At 33.7% G+C, this 5,519-nt stretch overlaps 1 long non-coding RNA gene across 1 annotated transcript; it reads right to left on the bottom strand.

Annotated features, from left to right (window-relative positions):
• Window positions 1-3,832: 3,832 nt before the first annotated feature.
• On the bottom strand, window positions 3,833-4,829 carry LOC120115475. Its single transcript, XR_005515486.1, has 3 exons — window positions 4,730-4,829; window positions 4,227-4,297; window positions 3,833-3,918 (listed from the first exon to the last, which is right to left on the bottom strand). It is a non-coding gene; the product is annotated as an uncharacterized LOC120115475 (long non-coding RNA).
• Window positions 4,830-5,519: the final 690 nt, after the last annotated feature.

Genomic DNA, 5,519 nt, shown 5'->3' with positions numbered 1-5,519 from the left:
AACAGTTCTCTTAACAAACTTTTAGTATCCTTCACAAACTCTCATAGGATTAAAACCGGTTATCCATAATTTCCAAATAAAACTAAATTTCTTATGCACATCAATATTTTTATCAGATCAATATGTCTGTAAAATCCTCTTATCTAACTTCCATATTCAAATCCTGTCTTTTTATAACATAAGGGTATTATCGTAATTTTATCCTACCGGAGTATTCTCATAATTTCTCATCCAAGTACCTTTAACATTTAACCTTTGATGAAATAAATTATAAGTTACAGATACAGGGCTGATTTCTTTATCACTAATCACAAACTTGTAATTTAATCTAACAATTCCTCAATCTCTTATATTAGTCATTCGATCCGTAATTATTTACAGAATTTCTACCACATCATATCGAGTGTATAAATTATTCAACTCCACCAAAGTGACCAACATTATCTTGTTCATGCATTTATCAATATAAACATGTTTCATAAAGCATAAAGAGGTAGTAAAGTATTACCTCGATTTTCGTGCAATACTGATCTACCATAAAAATTCCATTCGCACGCCTTTGATCTTCAATTCAACTTCCAATAATTCCTCAGATACATATCAACATAAATTATATCAGAAACGGAGCTTAATTGCGATAAACGGATCGAATCGGGTGATAAATCAGTGAAAGACAGCTTACCGGGTTCGAATTTGGCGAAACGGACTTCGGATTCGGATTCAGGACGTCAAAAGCATAAAATATGACTTTTCGGAAATTTGGAATTTTCGGTCAAAATCAAAGTCAACAGGTTTGATCGGTAATTTCGAGGCCTTCGGATTCGAATTTCGAAAAACGGACAACGGAATCGGATTTGGAACGTCGAAAAATGTCAGGATAGGTATACTCGGTCGAAGTCAAAGGTCGTTTAATGCACGGTCAAAGCCGGTCAAAGTTTTGGTCAACAGTGGTCAACGCCGGTCAACGGTCAACGGTCAACGGGTCGGGTCAACAGGTCGGGTCGGGTCGAGTCGGGTTATGACTGGTCAAACCGGTCAACTATGCACCAAAACCGGTCAAACCGGTCATTTTTCCTTCCCCACGCGCAGTGGCTGCGCGTGAACATTGCTCTGATATCGGAAATATTCCTAAAAATTATTTTAAGCGATTTCGAGATACTTACAAAGCTCGGTTCAATTTTTTTAAACGGCGGAGAGCTCGATTTCAACGAATCGAAAAATTTGATCGCTTCACCTCCACACGCGCCGCCGCCGCTGGAGAAAAGGGAGGACACCGGGGGACTCGGAACGGCACAAGGATCACGATGGTGCGGGAGATGTCGTAAACGGATGACCCGATCGTCGTGAATCGATGAAAAAACCAACTAAAACCCAGTTATTACCGACGATACTTCCGACTGAAATTCACGACGAACAGCGATGATTCACGACGAAAGGTTTGAGGGGTTTTGTTCCTCTGTTGACAACGAACACGATGGTGGTTTTGGCTTGTCGATCGGAGGTCAGACGGCGAGTAGATCGGAGTTCGAAGTAGGGCGAACGTGGGAGGGAAATGGGAGGAATCTGGAAAACTGAGCACGGGTGGGGAGTTATAATTCATCCCATAATAAAAATGGGTAAACCATGAGTTTAGCCACTGAACTTCCTGCACTTCATAAAATAGTCTGCCAACTTTAAAATTTTACAATTTAACCCACAGTTTCCTTTAAAATACCAATTAAATCCTCCACTTTTTAATTTCTTAATTTTAACCCCTAAATTGGAGTGTTACATCATCACACAGGCTCATAGTTTCTGGTCATATTATTCACATTCTCTGACTTATCTCTTATGCTCTGGTAATCACTACACGTATTTCACATATAAACACCTAGATCACTTTCACATAGCTTATATAAGTTTTCTGAATCCTTTCATATTACCTGATAACATATATCATATAGATATATAATAACTTATCTCATTTCGTCTACTTTATACTTTATTTCTTTGTATTCCCTTAGATTATATAACTTATGTCGTATTTCTAAACATATATATTATACTTAATAGTATTTTATTTATATACTACTTTAATTTATTTAATTAATTCAATTTCATATATTCTTTATAACCTTTTCATATAACTCCATAGATCTTTAGCATATAATTTATCCTATATATATATACATATCATCGCTTTATATTCAAGTTCCCTAATTGATATATTATTCACATTCCATTTTATAATTCAATCTTATTTAGTTTCCTCAATTCTCATTAAATCAAATAACTCTATTTTACTAATTCTCATAACCATGTATTCACATAGTCTTATATTTCATTATCATATTACTTATATTTATTCTCCTATGATTCTTCAATAACCTCTATTTCCATTTCCCTACATCTCTTGACTTATCTTCTATATTCATATAATTTCATAACTTATGTGATATTCTCTCATTAACACTTAATAGTGTTTGTACATAAACCACATAGCACATACAAAACATATCAATTCATATAATCAAGCATACATACACTCATATTCAACTCATGCCTTTAATCATGAATTCATATGTAACGCTTCAGGAAATAGACTCATCGCAAGTCTTCTTCCGATCACCCATCATACACTATTGAATATGCACTCACTTGGACTCTTAAGTCAATTCCAATCTCTTATCTTTCCCTTTGATCGATCTTACTTGACAATGATTCCGGAACTCGTTTAGGCTCTGAATCTACATAATTATACATTTTAAGGCAATTATTAGATACCTACACCTTGTAATTTGATACTAGAAACTTAACTGAACTCATTAAACCAATAATAACTTTTTCTTTTAGGGGGAATCGGTTCTCTACTATGGGGGAATCGGTTCCCCAAAGACATTCTGGAATTTCTTGTTCAGTTGAGGGGGTATCGATTCCCCTAGCCCAGAAATCATGTTTTGAGCTCGAAAATCACTTCATTTTCAGCTCCACACTTCCTATTTCACTTCCTTTAATATTCTTAACTCAAATATACATACTTAAACTAATTTATACCCATTAATTTCATCTTAAACCTCAAAATTCTATTCTCCATATAGAAATCAATAATCATACCAAATTTTACATATTACCCAAACTTAATTTTAACACTTCTAGCTTCTTATTCTCATAGATGACAAGTCAAATTCATCCTCTAAATTCATGTAAACCTTCTTATTCAAAATTTCACTTAAAAACTCCAATTCTTCAATCTCTTCTAACTCATTTATCTTTTGATTTTAAGATAACTTAAGTTTTCCTTAAGTTTAGTTATCATCTAATTATCAAAACTAACTCATAAAATTAACAATTAATTGATTAACCAGAAAACTCACCTTTGCCTTGGAGCCTTCACGGGAGGAGAGGAAGAAGAAGAAAGAAGAAAGAGTTTCCAGATAACTCTTTCCCCCACCCCCACGTGATTCATATTTATTAAGGGGAAAAATATCTTTCTTGTCAAATGACCATTTTGCCCTTTAATTCCTTTAATAATTACTAACAACTTTAAGGAAATATCTACATATAAATCATTGAACTATTCAACTATCCTATTTTTACCCCCAAATTTTAAAATTTTACAATTTAATCACTAACCTGGTATTGAGGATGTTACACCAACTTAAGGACTCCTTTCACTTAAATGATTTTTTACAATCCTAGTAAATGGAATTAAACATAAAATTAAACATCAGTGCATAATGTTAACAAAATAAAAGTGTTAAATTAACAAAAGTATAGCAAAGACTAATAATATGATTCAACTACCTTCTATTCACTATCATTACCAACAACGTTGATTTCTAAGCTAATACAAGCGGCCTCTGGGGCAAGTGGAATCTCCCCATAGTCTAAAAATTGAATTGCATCAGGATCGTAATGAAAGAAGCCAAAATCATGAAGCTAATAAAAAAATATAGTGTTTTCAGTTAGCAGGATGTATAAATAATAGTTGTTGTTGAAAGAACACAGAAGAAAAAAACTAACTTCTATGCAAGGCATATAAAGCGACAGACGATCTAAATACAACCAAATCAAGTAATTTCAATCAATATAGGCTCAAAAATCAAGCCTTCCATGGAAAACAACAAAAATTATACAGATAGGTAATAACAGTACATTTCAGAAGTCACGTCAAGAAATCCTAGTGCATAAAAATGAACTAAATAATACCAAAATAAGATAAATGCTATGTAGCAGAGTTTACTCACCGGATCTCTATATATAGGATGCACAGTTATTTCTTCTCGATTTACAAACATTACTTCGGCAACAATAGGTCCTAAAAACAGACAAAACAGAGTCATTTTTCTCAATTTACAAACATTGTTTCCAACATTTTAAAGACACAGACAATACCATTCAACTATTGTCTTTTTGTCTATTATCTGCTTTATTTTTCTTCAAAAAGTTGCTCAAAAGTAAAAACTATAGTCGTAAAAATAAAATCATACTCAAGAATAAATATGAGCATATAGCTAAAAAATTCAACAATCAAAGTATCAAACATAAGTGATCCATTGATCCGTGCAACAACAAAATCATTCATTTAATTACTCAAAACAATTAAATTTATATATTTTTTCAATTACTAATAAGCGACGAGCTTTTTCACTTCTATCTGGAGAAGCAAAAGAGGAAACAACAAAAGTATCAAGCAAAGCCAACACAAAGAAGAATTAAATAAAGAAATTAAGTGTTGACGGAAGTCGACCTGGTTTGACCACATGGCGATTAGTGAGAATAATCCCCCTTCGCTTATCAACGACAAAACCAATAGCATAACTAGTACCGGTAGGCTCCGTATCAAAAGCACGGCAAGCAGTAGTACGGAGGACGAGGACAACCAGAACAACTTTATTGAGAACATTCCGCCAATCATCGGCAGTAGCGAGGTTCTCTCTGAGCGGAGGATCGATGTCGATGGAAAGTTTTTCCTTGATCATTTTTAAGTTCTGAGAAGAAGGGACAGAGTGTTTCCTCCAAACTACGCTCGGCATTCTCCTCATCACAATTTTCTTTCAGCCATAACCAAGCGGGGAGAAGGGTACTTTAGACATGGTTTAGTAAAAGTAGTGAATAAATAATGATTTTATTTTCATGTAATAAAAAATAAATTATAAGTCGAAATATACTTTAAAATAATTTTTTTTAAATGTTAGAACAAGAGTGTTTTCAAAGGAAACAAATTTTTAGGGAAATTTCAGTTCAATAAATGTTTTCAAGTTGATGTGACATCTTTAACTCGTATATCGAGACATATACGGGTTAAGGGTGTTACATTTATTGGTAACAGAGTTACAGGTTTAGCCGATTCTTGGCCTAAACCGAGCCTATATTATATCAGAAATATGTACATGCCACTAGGATGTCGAAATTAGTTATTTGGTATGGTTTGATGATTTTATTTATAATGATGCTCCTTACTAACGTAAGTTTGTGCTTTTGTTTAGATGTCGGGTTCGAAAGGCATAAGATGAGACACCAAACAAGAGGTTCCCGAG

This window comes from Hibiscus syriacus, unplaced genomic scaffold, assembly GCF_006381635.1.
Source record: "Hibiscus syriacus cultivar Baekdansim isolate YM2019G1 unplaced genomic scaffold, ASM638163v2 tig00110264_pilon, whole genome shotgun sequence".
Lineage (NCBI taxonomy): Eukaryota > Viridiplantae > Streptophyta > Magnoliopsida > Malvales > Malvaceae > Hibiscus > Hibiscus syriacus.
Note: the sequence above shows the minus strand (reverse complement) of the source record. Positions and strands in the feature narration are given on the sequence as shown.